The sequence below is a fragment of the Neoarius graeffei genome, chromosome 21 (genome assembly GCF_027579695.1).
Source record: "Neoarius graeffei isolate fNeoGra1 chromosome 21, fNeoGra1.pri, whole genome shotgun sequence".
Lineage (NCBI taxonomy): Eukaryota > Metazoa > Chordata > Actinopteri > Siluriformes > Ariidae > Neoarius > Neoarius graeffei.
The window spans coordinates 28,885,844-28,906,215 of NC_083589.1; the positions used below are offsets into that span (position 1 = coordinate 28,885,844).

Here is a 20,372-nt window from a genome sequence, read left to right on the forward strand (position 1 = left end):
AATATCTTTTTTCCCCATTAGAGCCTTTTGCAGCCTTAAATGGGGCAGGACAGATATTTAGTTCAAACAATATATTCATTAAAAGGAATCTGAAAGTAACTGACAACACTGTGTTGTTACTGAAGTCAAGAAAAGGTGACAAGTAAGGCAAAATAAAGGCTTACACACAGATTCAATTGTTTATATCAGCTCAAAGAGACACTAAAAGTACAGTAAAAACATGAATAAAACCCATGTGTATAACTGGAAATAAAATTCATATATATATATATATATATATATATATATATATATATATATATATATATATACACACACACACACACACACACAGTGGTGCTTGAAAGTTTGTGAACCCTTTAGAATTTTCTATATTTCTGCATAAATATGACCTAAAACATCATCAGATTTTCACACAAGTCCTAAAAGTAGATAAAGAGAACCCAGTTAAACAAATGAGACAAAAATATTATACTTGGTCATTTATTTATTGAGGAAAATGATCCAATATCATTGCCATAACATTAAAACCACTGACTCTCTTTCTCTCTCTGTCTTTCTTAAAAAAAAGGAATAAATAGAATGTTTTAAAAATGGAGAGATAGATAGATTGGAGTGAATAAAGCCAGCATAAAACACAAATCTATACCAATAATGCTGATTCACCATGAGTGGCATGCATCAACAAATTTATATTACTAAAAGAAACAGATACTTATGTAGGGTGAAATTAATATGATAGAATTGAGCGCATGACAAAGTTAATTTTGTGTAATGTAATAATTTTACAGGATTGCGATTCACTGAATAATCCAAATCTGAAGGGGAGGTTTTTCTGACATATTTCACTATAATAATATTAGAAAAGTAAATTAGCATATTTTCGAAGACTGTGTCTGACATTTATGCACTGATTAATATTCAGTTTTAAACGTTTGTGTTTATCAAGCAAAAAAAAATTCATCTCCAAATAAAATGCATATTTAAATAGTTTTAAATATTTTTAATTGCTCAGTCTTTAGGAACTCCAAGGTGATGATGGGAGGCAAAAATCTGCCTATAACTGACAGGTGAGCTAAGGCCTTAAAAAGGAAAAAAGCTTCAGGAAAGAACTGACGTTGCACATTTATTATTTAAGAATAATCTATCAATGTAGCAAAAACCAACGAGCTTTCAACACAAAAGAGAGAGACTGATCTTGATTTTATTGTTGTCATATAACTGATATTGAACAGTTAAAAAAAATACATGAAAGGTTAAAAATACCACTAAGTCCAGTCATCGTAAACTGTATATATGACACTTTATTAGGAACACTCATCCACCTGCAGTTTTATGTATCAGCCAATCCCTTGACAGCAGCACAATGCATAAAATCATGCAGATACAAATCAAGAGCTTCAGTTAATGTTCATTTCAAATATTAGAATGGGAAAAATTGTGATCTCAAAGTGTGACTTTCACTCTGGCATGGGTGTTGGTGCCAGATGGACTGGTTTCAGTATTTCAGAAAGTGCTGATCTCCTGGGGTTTTCACACACAACAGTCTCTAGAGTTTACACAGAATGGTGCAAAAAAACAAAAAACACTGAGTGAGCGACAGTTCTGTGGGTGCAAACAAACGCCTTGTTGATAAGAGAGGTCAGAGAAAAATTATTTGATTGATTCAAATCAAACTGCCAGGAAGGACATAGTAACTCATAGCAATTCTTTACAACTGTGGTGAGCAGAATAGCATCTCAGCATGCAACAGCAGAAGACCACACTGGGTTTCACTCCTGCAGCCAAGAACAGGGATCTTAGAATCAAGAACAAGTTCCTATTAAAGTGGCCAGTGAGTGTAATCATTGATAATTAAGCACTAAAAGATAACTGTCAATGGCATTTAGGGATGTTAGCTGCTTATCTGGACATTTGTACATAAAGAATTTTATATAACTGAAACTTCAGAATTTTTTTTTTGCCAAATTGTATTGTGTTCAATCGGGTTCCATGTTTTCGGTCAGAATTGACCAAGCCCCATAAAACTGTTTACAAAGCATTTTTTTTTTATCCTCGTCACCTATTGTTGCATTATACATTATGCTCCTGAACATCATTGTCCATGTGTAGTCACAATGGCATGTGCCTTGCAAATGCATTTTCAGTACTTTTGGCACATGTTGCTGGGATTTTTTTAATATCCCTTGGGGTGCAGAGCTGAGATCAAAAATATAACCTGACTTGGTAGGTCTCAGCAAAATCTCCAGCCCAAATATATCTTGCAAATCCACAAAAAAAGTCAAAACTTTCCCAAAAAATTCATGGCATTGTAAAATGAAGACTGCTTCTTTGTTTTCTCAGTCTTTGCATGGGAAACAAGTTCACCACACTCAGAAAATAAAGTACAGTGTCTTGCAAAAGTATTCATCCCCCCTGGTGTTTGTCCAGTTTTGTTGCATTACAAGCTGGAATTAAAATGGATTTTTGGGGGGTTAGCACCATTTGATTTACACAACATGCCTACCACTTTAAAGGTGAAAATTGTTGTTTTATTCTGACACAAACAATAATTAAGATGAAAAAAAAAAAACAGAAATCTGGAGTGTGCATAGGTATTCATCCACCAAAGTCAATACTTTGTAGAGCCACCTTTTGCTGCAATTACAGCTGCAAGTCTCTTGGGGTATGTCTCTATTAGCTTAGCACTTCTTGCCACTGGGATTTTTGCCCATTCCTCAAGGTAAAACTGCTCCAGCTCCTTCAAGTTAGATGGGTTGTGCTGGTGTACAGCAATCTTCAAGTTATACCACAGATTCTCAGTTGGATTCAGGTCTGGGCTTTGATTAGGCCATTCCAAGACATTTAAATGTTTCTCTTTAAACCACTCGAGTGTAGCTTTAGCAGTATGTTTAGGGTCATTGTCCTGTTGGAACATGAACCTTCATCCCAGTCTCAAACCTCTAGCTGACTCTAACAGGTTTTCCTCTAGAATTGCCCTATATTTAGTGCCATCCAGCTTTCCTTCAGCCCTGACCAGCTTTACTGTCCATGGAGATGAAAAACATCCCCACAGCATGATGCTGCCACCACCATGCTTCACTGTAGGAATGGTGTTCTCAGGGTGCTGGGTTTGCACCACACATGGTATTTCCCATGATGGCCAACAAGTTCAATTTTAGTCTCATCTGACCAGAGAATCTTCTTCCATTTGTTTGGGGAGTCTGCCACATGATGTTGGGCAAACTCCAAATGTGTTTTATTTATTTATTTTTATTTTTTCTGGCCACTCTTCCATAAAGCCTCACTCTGTGGAGTGTACGGCTTAAAGTGGTCCTATAAACAGATACTCCCATCTCTGCTGTGGATCTTTGCAGCTCTTTCAGTGTTATCTTTGGTGTCTTTGTTGCATCTCTGATTAATGCCCTCCTTGCCCAGTCTGTGAGTTTTGGTGGGCGGCCTTCTCTTGTCAGGTTTGTAGTGGTGACATATTCTTTTCATTTTGCTATAATGGATTTAATGGTGCTCCATGGGATATTCAAAGTGTGGGATATTTTATATAACCCAACTCTGGTCTATACTTCTCCACAACTTTGTCTCTAACCTGTTTGGAGTGCTCCTTGGTTTTCGTGTTGCTTGCTTAGTAGTGTTGCAGAGTCAGGGTCCTTCCAGAACAAGTTGATTTATACAGACATCATGTGACAGATCATGTGACACTTTGATTGCACACAGGTGGATCTTAATCAACTAATTATGTGACTTATGAAATGAATTGGTTGGACCAGCTTTTATTTAGGGGTGTGGCAGCAGGGGCGTGGTCTAGCATCGGTCTGTGACAGGAGGGCGGAGTCAGGGAAGATAAGTGGCAGAATCACTACACCTGTCGTTAATTAATGTTTGTGTGTCTTCCCAGTGACCGCACCCTATTTAAGGAGAGAGAGCAGAGGGGGCTCTCTCCACAACCAGACGGCTGATGTGTGTGCGTGTGTCTGAGTGTGTGGGAATAGATATAAACGCTGAAAAGCTGAATAAAAGAGAGTTTTGTGAAATCAGTTCTGTCCTGCCATCCTTCTGTGCTCCCCTCACCTACACGAACTGCTACAGTGGTGCTGAAACCCGGGATGAGCACAGAAGCATGGATTAAAGCAAAAAAAAATCATCTGACTGAAAAAAAAAGCTCCATGTCGTTGGCCCCTACCACGTCAGCGATGCGTCAAATTTTAAACGTTATGTTGTCCATTATCCCTCGGCCCCTACTTATAGTACATTTACATCATTTTAACAATGACTAAAGCTAAGGCAAGACTTTTACCATTGTCATTACTGGCTATAAATGATGAAACATCAAGTTTTCAGTGCAAAGTGCAAATTTATTTCAACAATACTTTAGTAATGCACAACAGTGGTTAAGAAAAAAGTGCAAGTGCAGTCGAACTTGAACCATGCTTTCAAAAGAGTGGAACAGAAAGAAAAATAAGAAAATCTGTTGAAATAAAGCCAGGAAACAAGAAAAGTAAAGTGAAAGTTCACTTTTTCTGCTTCTTCGCAGTGAAGCCAAAGGCATCTAGTTTGGCAACACCTGATGCCTGTTTTTGTTTCTTTTTCCTTGGCACAGCAGCAGGAGCTTGCCATTATCGCCCATTTCATTTCGCCAAGCCCATCTCCACTTATTCTTTACCGTTTTGTCGATGTCTGACACATCTGTGCCTTCATTTAAAAGAAGTGCGTCCATGCTGGCAAAACCGAAAGTAATTTGACGCGCTCTAGTGATGGAAATCGAAGGGCCTATGTCAGGTGAAATATGGCCTTATACACAGTACTCGAGTTGAGGGGGGGATGTGGGGGGATGGCATCCCCCTTCTGAAATAAAACTCTCAAATCATCCCCCTTATAAAATGGCCATTCCCCCATCACATCCCTTGTGCCATTTTACCAATTAATGTGGAAATTAGCCTACTATTATTTTAACAAATATTACTACCATTTCAACATTAGAGGCTTTGCGCAGTGATAGCCTACATGTAGCCAGATAAAAAAAGACGCATATTTATTTATTCGGTTGCACCTCTCATTCACACCTACAGTACCAGTCAAAAGTTTGGAAACGCCTCTAATTCAGTGGTTTTTCATTATTTTAAAATTTTCTGAATTGTAGATTAATACTAAAGTCAGTCATCGACATTATGAAGAAATATATATGGAATTATTTGGTAAACAAAAAAAGTGTTAATCAAACCAGAATATGTTTTATATTTTAGATTCTTCAAAGTAGGCACCTTTTGCTTAGATGACAGCTTTGCACATCTTGGCATTTTCTCAGTCAGCTTTATGAGGTAGTCACCTGGAATGGCTTTCAGTTTACAGCTGTGCCTTGTCAAGAGTTAATTTCTTGAATATCTTGACCTCTTAATGTGTTTGAGACCATCAGTTGTGTTGTGAAGAGGTAGAGTTGGTATACAGTGAATGGCCCTATTTGAGTACTGCTCTAATCCATATTATGCCAAGAACTACTCAACTAAGTAAAGAAAAACGACAGTCCATCATTACTTTAAGAAATTAAGGTCAGTCAGTCCGAAAAAGGGGGCGGCACGGTGGTGTAGTGGTTAGCGCTGTCGCCTCACAGCAAGAAGGTCCTGGGTTCGAGCCCCGGGGCCGGCGAGGGCCTTTCTGTGTGGAGTTTGCATGTTCTCCCCGTGTCCGCGTGGGTTTCCTCCGGGTGCTCCGGTTTCCCCCACAGTCCAAAGACATGCAGGTTAGGTTAACTGGTGACTCTAAATTGACCGTAGGTGTGAATGTGAGTGTGAATGGTTGTCTGTGTCTATGTGTCAGCCCTGTGATGACCTGGCGACTTGTCCAGGGTGTACCCCGCCTTTCGCCCGTAGTCAGCTGGGATAGGCTCCAGCTTGCCTGCGACCCTGTAGAAGGATAAAGCGGCTAGAGATAATGAGATGAGATGAGATGAGTCCGAAAAAGTTTGGGATGAGCTGGACCGCAGAGTGAAGGCAAAGCAGCCAACGAGTGCTCAGCACCTCTGGGAACTCCTTCAAGACTGTTGGAAAACCATTTCGAGTGATTACATCATGAAGCTGATTGAGAGAATGTCAAGAGTGTGCAAAGCTGTAATCAAAGCAAAAGGTGCCTACTTTAAGAATCTAAAATCTAAAACATATTTTGGTTTGATTAACATTTTAAAGTTTACTAAATGATTCCTTACATGTTGCTGCATAGTCTGGATGACTTCAGTATTCATTTACAATGTAGGAAAAAAAATTTAAAAATAAAGACATCGAATTTGAAGGTGTTTCCAAACTTTTGACTGGTACTGTATACGGAGGTTTCAGTCACTGAAAACAGCTACTTTCGCAAACTCTGGGCAGAGTGGAGATTTCTGAAAACTCCATCTTCAGACACTCGTGTAAATCGGGAAAACGAAGCAACAGTGGGCGAGAGGGCGCACATGAATATAATGAGTCATAGGTGTGAATCTTTCACCGAATGCCAATTGTCCCGGTTCTTCATGAAATCGCACACGCACACACAAATTCATTAGGTTAACTTTCAAATAACTGTTCTTGTGCACTTGCGACACCGGAGCCACTTTCCTGAATTTTGAGCTTCAGAGTATTCGCTTCTTTATTTATTTAATCAATGAATTTATTTGTCACATACATTAAATTACTAATGTAAACCATTAGTAGCCTATTTAAGCAATAGCTGTTTTCTCCACTGTTTTCTGACCTTTTGTGCACTAAATACTGTGGAATTATTTTCTCCTTACTATGAAGTTTGGCATCTTAAACAAGTGTCGGGAAATCTTGCAGCCCGACTCTGCAGCCTCCAATGTTTAAGCGAACTGCTGAAACCATAATGTTTAAAGATTAAATCATAGGCTAATCAAACCAAAGAAATATACAGCCTTTCCAGAACGTTGTCTGCCGAAGCCTGTTTAACCTACAAAAAGCTTAATAGCATAGATCTTGCTGCGGCTTCAACAGGGCTGTTTTGATTTTTTACCTGATCACCTTTCAATAGGCAAATATCATTATTATTACTACTACTACAATAGGCCTAGTATAAGTAGTTGCCTAGTAGTAGGACAGCCAAATTGTTTCATCAGTGGAGCCGCCGTTAAAAGGAAACTGATGCGGAGCGCCGCGGCTCGCCTCGGGGTGAATCGCGTCCCGAGGCGTGCAGCGCTGGTTCGTTGGGGAGAGGGCAGAGGTCGCTGGCTGCCAAGTTTGGAGAGGCTGGGACCTCCCCTGGCCGAGTTACGAGTGTGCAAAGTCGGGCTGGAGCCGCCGATAGAAACGAAACTCAAGCCGAGCACCGCGGCTCACTGCCTCCGCCCAGCCTCCCCGGGACTAGACAGTAGAGGAGGCTGTATTTATTTATTTATTTATTTATGCCTATCTAGTGCAACAACTTTATTCCTTAACATAAACTCAAACATAGCACAAGAAAGGGTTCAACAACAGGCAATCACAGCAGCTTGGTGAAGTTCTAAATCACATCGGTGTCAGACCTATGGGCCTACTCCCTTTTTTTTCCTTCCTCGGATCTGCATCAATCTCATTATTGACCTTTAGCGCTCCCAGTTGACGGAAATCCGTCGTAGCGACGGAAAACTTTAATCCATACAGAAGACAACAGTCCCATGGAGTCCTCCACCTTCGCCGACCTGATCCACGCCCTCACCACGGCCCAACAGAGCCAGCACCAGGCGCTGCTCGCCCTCCGAAAGGAGCAAGAACAACGGTTCGAGGCCCTGGTGCTGGTGCAACAGGAAGATCGTTGGGCGTTCCGGCACCTCCTCGCGTCGGCGGGGTCCACCATCTCCACCGCCACGGGCCCTTCCCCCCTCACCCTCACGAAGATGGGCCCGCAGGACGACCCCGAGGCATTCTTCACGCTCTTTGAGCAGGTAGCAGAGACCTCGGGGTGGCCGGTGGAAAAGCGCGCAGCGCGCCTCCTCCCCCTGCTAAGGGGAGAGGTGCAGCTGGCCGCGCTACAGCTCCCCGCCGACCGCCGGCTGGCCTACGCGGACCTTCGCCGGGCCGTCCTCTAGCGGGTGGGACGCACCCCGGAGCAACAACATCAGCGTTTCCGCGCTCTGTGCTTGGAGGAAGTCGGCCGGCCGTTCGCGTTTGGCCAGCAACTCCGGGACGCCTGCTGGCAGTGGTTGAGGGCCGACAGCTGCGACGCTGAGGGACTCATCGACCAGGTGGTACTGGAACAGTTCGTCACGCGTTTACCAGCGGGAACCGCAGAGTGGGTCCGGTGCCACCGCCCGGCGTTGCTGGATCAGGCAATCGAGCTGGCGGAGGATCATCTGGCGGTTTTCCCGACAGCAGGACAGCAGACGACCTCTTCTCTTCTCTCCTCTCTCTCTTTCTCCCCTCCTCTTGTGTCTTCTCCTCACCCCATTCCCCCACCGCGGAGGTGGGGGCCGGCGCCACCTCAGCCAGCCCGCCGCACCCGCGGTGCCCTTCCGTGTCTCCCTTCTGTGTCTGTTTCTCCCCCCCCTCAGGTGAATGAGCCCCAGAGCACTAGTGCAGAGAGGAAGCCCGGGCCGGTTTGCTGGCGCTGCAGGGAACCGGGCCACCTCCAACAGCAGTGCTCGGTAATGGAGGTGGGCATGGTGGTTCAGATCCCCAACGCGCCAGGAGCCACCCTCGATCGGGCCGGAGCGTATCGCATACCGGTGAGTATCCAAGGGGATACATATCAGGCGTTGGTGGATTCTGGCTGTAATCAGACCTCAATCCACCAAAGCCTGGTGCAAGACGAGGCAGTGGGGGGAGCACAATTGGTGAAGGTGTTGTGTGTGCACGGGGATGTTCACAACTACCCTTTAGTGTCAGTCCACATTTTTTTCCGAGGGGAAAAATTTATAGTGAAGGCGGCGGTTAATCCTCGCCTTACCCACTCTTTAATTTTGGGGACTGATTGGCCGGGATTTCGGGATTTAATGACACACTTAGTGAAGAGTGGGTCCTGCCATTTGACAGGGGGAGGTCCTGGTGTCACTTTGGCAGGAGCAGCTGTCACAGAGCCGTCTACGTCATCTCCGCATCAGAGTGAGGAGCCGCCGGCCCCTCCTCTCTCTATTGGGGAATCCCTCGCAGATTTCCCATTAGAGCAATCGCGGGATGAGACTCTGCGGCATGCGTTTGACCAAGTGAGAGTAATTGATGGTCAAACACTCCAGCCGAACACCACCCCGCCTTCCCCTACTTCGCGATTATGAAGGATAGATTATACCGAGTGACGCAGGACACTCAAACTAAAGAGCGAGTCACGCAGCTTTTAATTCCGAAGAGCCGCCGGGAATTGGTATTCCAGGTGGCTCACTTTAATCCCATGGCTGGACACTTAGGGCAGGATAAAACGCTAGCCCGAATAATGGCCCGATTCTATTGGCCGGGGATTCACGGCGATGTCCGTAGGTGGTGTACGGCATGCTGCAAATGCCAGTTAGTAAATCCAGCAGCCATTCCAAAAGCGCCTTTGCGCCCTCTGCCATTAATCTAGACCCCGTTCGAAAGAATTGGGATGGATCTCGTCGGGCCATTAGATCGGTCAACACGAGGGTACCACTTTATATTAGTTCTAGTGGACTATGCAACGCGATACCCGGAAGCAGTGCCTCTTCACAATATCTCAGCACGCAGTATTGCGGAGGCACTCTTCCGTGTCATCTCCCGAGTTGGAATCCCGAAAGAGATTCTGACTGATCAAGGCACCTCGTTTATGTCACGAACACTGAACAAACCGTATGGGTTATTAGGTATTAAGCCGATCCGCACCAGCGTGTATCACCCACAAACGGACGGTTTAGTGGAACGGTTTAATCGCACCCTTAAAAATATAATTAAAAAATGTGTAAGTGAGGACGCGCATAACTGGGATAAATGGCTCAAACCCTTGCTCTTTGCAGTGCGAGAGGTCCCCCAAGCCTCCACGGGGTTCTCCCTGTTTGAATTATTATATGGGCGTAAGCCGCGCGGCATTTTAGACGTGCTGCGAGAAAATTGGGAGGAGGGACCTTCACCAAGCAAAAATGAAATTCAATACATTATTGACCTGCGCGCAAAACTCCACACACTCACACACCTAACCCAGGAGAATTTGTGGCAGGCCCAAGAACGGCAAACCCGCCTGTACGACAAGGGTAAGCGCCTTAGAGAGTTCGTACCGGGAGAGAAAGTACTCGTACTGTTGCCCACATCGAGCTCTAAATTAGTCGCCAAGTGGCAAGGACCCTTTGAGGTCACATGGCGAGTCGGGGACGTCGACTATGAGGTGAAGCGAACGGACAGGGGTGGGGCGCTACAGATTTACCACCTCAACCTACTCAAACTCTGGAATGAGGAGGTCCCCGTGGCGTTGGTGTCGGTGGTTTCGGAGAAGGCGGAGCTGGGGCCGGAGGTTCAAAAAGGAACATTAGCATCACGTCCCTCTCCAGTCCCCTGTGGAGACCACCTCTCCCCGACCCAACTCGCGGAGGTTGCCCAGTTGCAGACCGAGTTTTCGGATGTGTTCTCGCCCCTGCCCGGCCGCACTAACCTCATAGAGCACCACATTGAGACGCCCCCGGGGGTGGTAGTGCGTAGCCACCCTTACAGGTTACCCAAACACAAAAAAAAGGTGGTTCGGGAAGAACTCGAGGCCATGCTTGAAATGGGCATCGTCGAGGAGTCCCACAGTGACTGGAGCAGCCCGGTGGTCTTGGTACCCAAGGCCGACGGGTTGGTCCGGTTCTGTGTAGACTATAGAAAAGTCAATGCGGTGTCTAAATTCGATGCGTACCCAATGCCTCGTATTGATGAGTTGCTCGATCGGCTAGGCACGGCTCATTTTTACTCGACACTGGATTTAACAAAGGGTTATTGGCAGATCCCCTTGACTCCATTATCCCAGGAAAAAATGGCCTTTTCCACACCGTTCGGCTTACACCAATTCGTCACACTTCCTATTGGGCTGTTTGGGGCGCCCGCTACGTTTCAGCGGCTGATGGACTGGGTTCTCCGCCCCCACGCCACCTATGCGGCCGCGTACCTAGACGATATCATTATTTATAGTAATGACTGGCCGTGGCACCTACAACATCTGAGGGCTGTCCTTAGGTCGCTGAGGTGGGCGGGTCTCACAGCCAAACCGAAGAAGTGTGCGATTGGGCAGGTGGAAGTACGGTATCTGGGCTTCCACTTGGGCAATGGGCAGGTGCGTCCCCAGATTAACAAGACTGCAGCGATTGCGGCCTGCCCGAGGCCCAAGACCAAAAAGGGGGTGAGACAGTTCCTGGGGCTGGCTGGCTATTATCGTAGGTTTATACCTAATTATTCGGACGGCACCAGCCCGCTGACTGATCTGACTAAAAAGGGGGCACCAGATCCGGTCCAGTGGACGGAGCAATGCCAGCGGGCTTTCTCTAAGGTAAAGGCTGCACTGTGTGGGGGGCCACTTTTACACTCCCCTGACTTTTCTCTCCCCTTTATGTTGCAGACGGATGTGTCGGACAGAGGGCTGGGGACCGTTTTGTCTCAGCAGGTGGAGGATCGCCCAGTCTTATACATTAGTCGGAAGCTGTCGGTGCGTGAGGGGCGCTACAGTACCATCGAGAAGGAGTGCCTGGCGATCAAGTGGGCAGTCCTCGCTCTCCGGTACTACCTGCTGGGACGCCCTTTCACCCTCTGTTCGGACCACGCGCCCCTCCAGTGGCTCCACCGCATGAAGGATGCCAACGAGCGGATCACCTGTTGGTATCTGGCACTCCAACCCTTTAACTTCAAGGTGATCCACAGGCTGGGGGCGCAGATGGTCGTGGCGGACTTCCTCTCCCATCAAGGGGGGGGGGGAGTCGGCTGCGGGCCGGATGGCTGCCTGGCCTGAGTCGGGCAGTGGGGGTATGTGGCAGCGGGGGCGTGGTCTAGCATCGGTCTGTGACAGGAGGGCGGAGTCAGGGAAGGTAAGTGGCAGAATCACTACACCTGTCGTTAATTAATGTTTGTGTGTCTTCCCAGTGACCGCGCCCTATTTAAGGAGAGAGAGCGAGAGCAGAGGGGGCTCTCTCCACAACCAGATGGCTGATGTGTGTGCGTGTGTCTGAGTGTGTGGGAATAGATATAAACGCTGAAAAGCTGAATAAAAGAGAGTTTTGTGAAAGCAGTTCTGTCCTGCTGTCCTTCTGTGCTCCACCCACCTACACGAACTGCTACAAGGGGTTTCATACTAGAGCCCTGCACTCCCGCGGGAGTCCCACGGGACTCGCGGGACCCGCCGCAAAGCAGTGTGGCACAGGACAAATTTTGAAAGCTCATTGCGGGCGCGGGCGGGACCGGAAGTGCACATATGCGCACGCGGGCAGGAGCGGGAGTGCACATATGCGGCGCGGGCAGGAGCAGTGATAAGCTGCAGTCCCGCTAACTAAAAATGTGTTTGAAATAAAATTTATAAATTATTAATTTATGTCTATCATATATAATTTGTGCTGGATATTTTATTTGGCATTAATAAAAACATTTTAAGATGTCTAAATTTGCAGAGAGAGTCAGATTACCAGATTGATTGAGGAATGGCATCTTAAATTTGCCATTGATCACCCTGATCAGCCTAATGGGAAATCCTTTGATCACTCTAATGATTCGCAGTTCACACCCAGCTAGCAAGAGAACCATGAGTGAAGTGGTTTACTGCTTGCGTTAGTCTACAACTTTAATCAGAGAGACAGGTTACACAGTGACGGTAGGCTTGACTCAATGCTATCCCAGAAATCCTTCCTGTAATATGCAAATTTGGCTGTCCAATCAGAGGCGGCCAAATTTGCATATTACGGGAAGGATTTCTGGGATAGCACTGAGTCAAGCCTACCGTCACTGTGTAACCTGTCTCTCTGATTAAAGTTGTAGACTAACTCAAGCAGTAAATCAATTCACTTCTCTTACTAGCTCTGCTTTGCAATAAAAACACACACACACACACACACACACACACACACACACACCCCATTAGCAAGCCCATTCACTTTTTTATGCTGATCAGAGAATTACAATGGTTTCTCATGTGATAAAAATGTGCGATTCGAGATTCAATATTTTAATTGCTTGACAGCACTAATTATTATTATTAGAGACACTACATGCTGAATTCAGAAACAAGGTAAATAATAACAAACGTGAATGTGAGCTGTAGATATTTATGCTCAAATCCACTCAAAGTAGGGGGCGGGGCACCATCACGCTGTGTCAAGACAAGAACTTTCCTGAGAAATAATGCGAACGTCTGCAGCGGGCAGGATTTGCGGGCAGGAACGGGACAAAATATGGCAGGCGTGGGCGGGAGCGGGACTGAAAATCATAATTTTTTTGTGGGCGCGGGCGGGAGCGGGACTGAAAATCATAATTCTTTGCGGGCCCGGGCGGGAGTGGGACTGCACAATGCGGGCGCGGGAGGGGGCGGGACTGAAAAATCCGACCCGCGCAGACCTCTATTTCATACGAAAGGGGGTGAATGCCTATGCACACTCCAGATTTCTGTTTTTTTATCTTAATTATTGTTTGTGTCACAATAAAAAAAACAATTTGTGCCTTTAAAGTGGTAGGCATATTGTGTAAATCAAATGCTGTTAACCTCCCAGAAATCCATTTTAATTCCAGCTTGTAATGCAACAAAACAGGATAAACACCAAGGGGCTTAATACTTTGCAAGACACTTTACATTATTGTACCTTTAGGGGTACAATGGTCTGCCACTGGGGCAGTACCCTGTAAGGTACTTATTTGTAACCTTTATATGCAACTTGGGAATGTACCTTTTTGGCCCTAGAAAGGTACACATAGTTATCTTGAGGTCCAGTAATAAACCCTATGGGGTACATTAGTGCAGATTGTACCTTGTGGGACAGAAATGGACTCCAACTGTGCCCTTACTTCTGACAGTGTATGGTGTGCACAAATGTTTGATTTGCAATATCTGCAGTGTGGGGGTTTTTTTGTCTTTTTTTTGTCATAGTCTTATTTGGACACTCTATCATGCCCCCTTCCCACTCCCAATTTTTTACAGTATAACAAAAGAAATGGTTCTGTACATCACAGATACACTATCACTTACACGTGTCCGTTGTTTGCCTTAGCCTATATATGCATAAAGTGATTAGATTTAATACCAATAATTTGCTTTAAAACAATATCTAGGGGCGGCACGGTGGTGTAGTGGTTAGCGCTGTCGCCTCACAGCAAGAAGGTCCTGGGTTCGAGCCCCGGGGCCGGCGAGGGCCTTTCTGTGTGGAGTTTGCATGTTCTCCCCGTGTCCGCGTGGGTTTCCTCCGGGTGCTCCGGTTTCCCCCACAGTCCAAAGACATGCAGGTTAGGTTAACTGGTGACTCTAAATTGACCGTAGGTGTGAATGTGAGTGTGAATGGTTGTCTGTGTCTATGTGTCAGCCCTGTGATGACCTGGCGACTTGTCCAGGGTGTACCCCGCCTTTCGCCCGTAGTCAGCTGGGATAGGCTCCAGCTCGCCTGCGACCCTGTAGAAGGATAAAGCGGCTAGAGATAATGAGAATGAGACAATATCTAGGTCAGCTCTGACTATTTTAACTACAGAGAGAGAGAGAGAGAGAGAGAGAGAGAGAGAACTTTTACTCTGCTTCTTCTTATCCTCTGTCCCATCATTGATGGGCAGTTAATTTCAACAAGAACACCACTGAGAAAATCTGAACAAACCATCAAACAGGCAACAAAACCAGCTATCATTAATGTTCTGTGTTCAGGTGCATATTCTGTTAAAAAAAATCCACTCAATAAAATGTATGGCAGTCAGATTAGAGAAACCTTAATTGTTTTGAGGACAATCACAAATCAGCAAAAATTGACCCCAATGCAAGAGAAAGGTTAAAATATACCAGGAAAGTTTCATATTTACTGTATAACTAACCCAAAAAGCCAGGAATGTGCTGATGAACTGCTTGGCTTTATTGAAACTTGTTTTTCTGTTCCTTTTCAAATTATTTAAATGTTATGACTCAGAATAATGTAAATAATCTATTGGCTTAAGTTGAGACACTCTGGTGAGCCTGTATTAAGCCTTGCAATTAGAGCACAATTAGAGAGAGAGAGAGAGAGAGAGAGAGAGTGAGCAGGTGCATCTTTTCTCATGTGAGTCACTTAAGTGCACTATAAAAAAATGAGTGCCATTAAAAGAGTCTCCATCTGGCCCATACATGCTTTCATTAGAGCGATGATGCCCAGTGCCATTTCATTTATCGTCTCTCATTGTTCTCTTGCATAAAAGTAAAGTATAAAGTGCTGGCAGGAGACAGGAAGCCAAGACCCATGCATCTGGCAGCATCCAGTCCAAAGGCCTTGCGGTGGGATTGGAGAACACCAGTGCAGAAAGCAAGTGCACTGGTTTCACCAGATTAAGTGAAATTTCTTCAGCCAATCACAAACATGATCATATCACTTTATCACAGTGGTGTAGTCAGTTAGTCCGCTTGGTGGATGATGGATGATGCCTGATGGGGGTAGCCATGGCCTAAAGATTAGAGAAGCAGCCTAGGACCAAAAGGTTCTAAAACTGGTTTGATTCCCTGGACCAGCAGGAATGGCTGAATTGCCCTTGAACTGCTCTCTGGGTGCTGCAGTACAGCTGCCCACTGTGCTCACATCCCCCAGATGGATTAAATGCAGAGAAAGAATTTCACTGTGCTCTAATGTACATGAGATGAATAAAGGCTTCAAATTCTGAATTTGTATTTCGGATGAACTTGAATTTATGAGAACAACTTCTGTTTGTTGCTCTGCAGTGACATTAGCAGGAAGACAACAGTGTGAATCACTCAAGATCTTGATAGCACATGGATCCTCGTTATCAAAAACATCTTGTTCTTTAAACCCAAACACTTAGCCCTGAAATAATGATAATAGCAGCAATGGAAACAGCTTTACTCTTCCTCACTCATTCTCATCCTCCTTCTTATGTCTGCTGTGAGTTGGCCAAGACCATCCCTCAATAAGATATACAGTGGTGCTTGAAAGTTTGTGAACCCTTTGGAATTTTCTCTATTTCTATTTAAACAACAACAACAAAAAAAAACATGTTCTAATCACTTTTTGTGTTGTAGTTGGACACCATGAAACTCACAGAAATTTAGGTGACATCACTTTTGCCAAGCCTACCATTTTATTTGTGTGCATTATTAGGATACTAAACTTCTACAGTGGTGCTTGAAAGTTTGTGAACCCTTGAGAATTTTCTATATTTCTGCATAAATATGACCTAAAACATCATCAGATTTTCACACAAGTCCTAAAAGTAGATAAAGAGAACCCATTTAAACAAATGAGACAAAAATATTATACTTGGTCATTTATTTATTGAGGAAAATGATCCAATATTACATATCTGTGAGTGGCAAAAGTATGTGAACCTTTGCTTTAAGTATCTGGTGTGACCCCCTTGTGCAGCAATGACTGCAACTAAATGTTTGCGGTAACTGTTGTTCAGTCCTGCACATCGGCTTGGAGGAATTTTAGCCCATTCCTCCATACAGAACAGCTTCAACTCTGGGGTGTTGGTGGGTTTCCTCACACGAACTGCTCGCTTCAGGTCCTTCCACAACATTTCGATTGGATTAAGGTCAGGACTTTGACTTGGCCATTCCAGAACATTAACTTTATTCTTCTTTAACCATTCTTTGGTAGAACGACTTGTGTGCTTAGGGTTGTTGTCTTGCTGCATGACCCACCTTCTCTTGAGATTCAGTTCATGAACAGATGTCCTGACGTTTTCCTTTAGAATTCGCTGGTATAATTCAGAATTCATTGTTCCATTAATGATGGCAAGCCGTCCTGGCCCAGATGCAGCAAAACAGGCCCAAACCATGATACTACCACCACCATGTTTCACAGATGGGATAAGGTTCTTATGCTGGAATGCAGTGTTTTCTTTCCTCCAAACATAACGGTTCTCATTTAAACCAAAAATTTTATTTTGGTCTCATCCGTCCACAAAACATTTTTCCAATAGCCTTCTGGCTTGTCCACGTGATCTTTAGCAAACTGCAGACGAACAGCAATGTTCTTTGTGGACAGCAGTGGCTTTCTCCCTGCAACTTTGCCATGCACACCATTGTTGTTCAGTGTTCTTCTGATGGTGGACTCATGAACATTAACATTAATAACACCTGATTGTCATCCCATTGATTGAAAACACCGGACTCTAATTTCATTAACATAATGTTAATGAAATTAGAGTCCGGTGTTTTCAATCAATGGGATGACAATCAGGTGTTATTAACGTCATTAATAACACCTGATTGTCATCCCATTGATTGAAAACACTGGACTCTAATTTCACCTTCAAATTAACTGCTAATCCTAGAGGTTCACATACTTTTGCCTCTCACAGATATGTAATACTGGATCATTTTCCTCAATAAATAAATAACCAAGTATAATATTTTTGTCTCATTTGTTTAACTGGGTTCTCTTTATCTACTTTTAGGACTTGTGTGAAAATCTCATGATGTTTTAGGTCATATTTATGCAGAAATATAGAAAATTCTAAAGGGTTCACAAACTTTCAAGCACCACTGTAGAAGTTTAGTATCCTAATAATGCACACAAATAAAATGGTAGGCTTGGCAAAAGTGATGTCACCTAAATTTCTGTGAGTTTCATGGTGTCCAACTACAACACAAAGTGATTAGAACATGTTTTTTTTGTTTGTTTTGTTTAAAAAAAAAAAAAAGCTAGGTCAGCACAAAAGGGTGGATTGAATCGACAAGTACAACAACAAATTCTAACTCCTATGTCCAAAGTCGAAGATTTAGAGAGGGTTCATGGACGAACACAGAAACTCACAACAACAAAGCATTCATAGTTGAAGGAAGATTAATTCACTGTCATGATAATTTCTTAAAGTTTACTTTTAGTGCTGTATTGTTCATAAAAGAGTACAATGTGATACATAAAGTATTTTTTAATTATAATTTTATTCTTTCCACCATGCAAAATGTGCACAACAGTTGTGAGTTTCACAGGCACCAAAATAAATGTTATGTTTTCAAAAAGGCAACCTTTATTAAAAAAAAAAATCTTATTCTCAACTTTTTAAAGGTTTCTAAAACATTTATTACCTTTTAAAATTCTCAAGTCACTATTTCACTTGATTGACCTTTATCAAGGTAAGAGTGACAATTGAATCGTTTAAGCCTGCAGCACTGCAATCTTCTTCTTCTTCTTATTATTATTATTATTATTAATCATTTGAGAAGCTGCTTTGAGTAAGTTTTTAATGCCATGACTGTGACAACGTGATGCAAGACTGAACCACGTCACATCTCTCTCTCTGAAAGCTCACACAGCAAAATTTTTTTACACTAGTAGAACTGGCAATGTGCGCAGTTTTTTGCAAGAGTGATGAGTCTCAGGGTTTTTATTTATTTATTTATTTATTGCATGCATTAGAGGCACATGTTCCAGGTGCTGCAATGTGGTGAGATTTTAAAGCTGCAGCATGCCTTTGGTCAATGTTTGCATCAAACACGGCCATTAATCAATCACTTTCATCATTACTTTCAACAGTGACAAACAAGGATATTGCATAAATTGAATTACATGTATAAAAATAATTATCGATCTAGATTCCAAAAAAAACCCAAACACATTCATTATGTAGATGTAGCTATTACTTACACTAACACCAGCAAAGATCTTCACACATAATTGTGCAATTCACTTGACCGGTACCAGTGAAAGTGTGAGAAATGATGTAAGCATGGTCTTTCGAACTGCACTGAAGCATGTTTTTGAGCATATTCAAATTACAGCCTCAAATCCCACCACAGCTCATGGTTTGTTAGTTTCGTATATTTTTATTTTGAAGTCAGGTCATTGCTTTCAGCTCTGGATAACAAATAGTGAGTTGCATCGCATATCGCCTTTAATATTGTATCACATATTTAAATTACATTAACAATAGTTCAAAATGATAAATACATTACATTAATGGCATTTAGCAGATGCTCTTCTGCAGAGTGACGTACAACATACCCAGAGCAGCCTGGGGAGTGGTTGGGGGTTAGGTGCCTTGCTCAAAGGCATTTCAGCCAGTCCTGCTGGTCTAGGGAACTGAACTGGCAACCTTTTGGTCCCAAAGCTGCTTCTCTAGCCATTAGGCCATGGCTTCCCCCATATTTTATTGACTTAAGAAGCAAAACAAAAACTATTTAAATTAACTCCATGGGGAATCCCCTTGAATGTTGATTTTTGGGTTGTAGCTGAACGTAGTTGAATCAAACAAAACGCACAATTCACTGTCCTTTCTTGTCCTAATATTACTATTTAAAATACTTGCAACAAAAAAATAAATAAATGAAGTCTTGGTTATTTCCAATAAGGTATTTTTAAAAAGATGAGCCACAGTCGTTTGTTTGAGGATGATGGGGAAATTTTCAATAGCTTGTCAAAATTGGACTTCCGTGGTTGTCCTGTTTGGACAGCCATTATTGTTCCATTAACGAATCCTCATTCATATGGTTTCATACGCTGTACCAATCAATCAGTCATGAATAACATTGATAATGTATCTTGGCTAATGTTTTGTGCTCTGTTTAGTCAGATATAACAATATGTAATAAATGTCTCTGGAAGTTATCTGTACAACACTTGTGTGATTCACTTCCATCTTAGTGAACTTGAGTATGTTCAGACACTGCATTAAATTGCATGATAGCATAGCTAAAGCCTCGGTCACAACCAGCTGTATGTGCTCCTACGGCCGGTCTACGTACAAAAAACGCAAGAAACGCACGGAGGGCGCGCATGAAACGCATGGAGGGCGCGCGTGTGACGTGCTGATTTTCGAGCCGTAGACTGGCCGCAGAGGTTCTTTGTCATGTCAAACAAACTCTATGGGCGCTTACGTTTTTTTTTCAGGTTGCAAGACAAACTTACGGCCAACGCGCGTCTTTCTCCACGAACAAAAAAAAAACGCAGCGATTTGGGAAACGCCAAAAATTGCACAGCCAAAAAATCGTATGTCCGGTTGTGACCTAGGCTTAACCCAGAGTATGCAACAAATAGCTGACAACTTGGTGGAAAAACTGCTGTTTCTGTTATACTGTGGAAGGCATTGTGCTAGCATGGTTAATTTGAGGACTTATGAAAGATTCTGGGCCAATCATGCAGCTGTCTTAGAGGTCTTGATCAACTGTGTACTGTTTAGCCTGGTCATGATGACTTGGTGTTGGCTGATTGTGGTTTTATTTTTCTCTATTTAGTTTTACATTGTCAGCTCATTTGTATGGTTGAATTGTTTTCCTTGGCTGTTTGCTGATTGTTGTTATTTCAACAGAATATAACTCTAATTCCCAAAAAGTTGGGATGCTTT

At 43.6% G+C, this 20,372-nt stretch overlaps 1 protein-coding gene across 2 annotated transcripts in view; it reads right to left on the bottom strand.

Annotated features, from left to right (window-relative positions):
- Positions 1-20,372, bottom strand: part of LOC132869647 (thyrotropin-releasing hormone-degrading ectoenzyme-like) — a 520,051-nt gene that overhangs the window by 181,888 nt on the left and 317,791 nt on the right. The gene's annotated exons all lie outside the window — the stretch shown is intronic.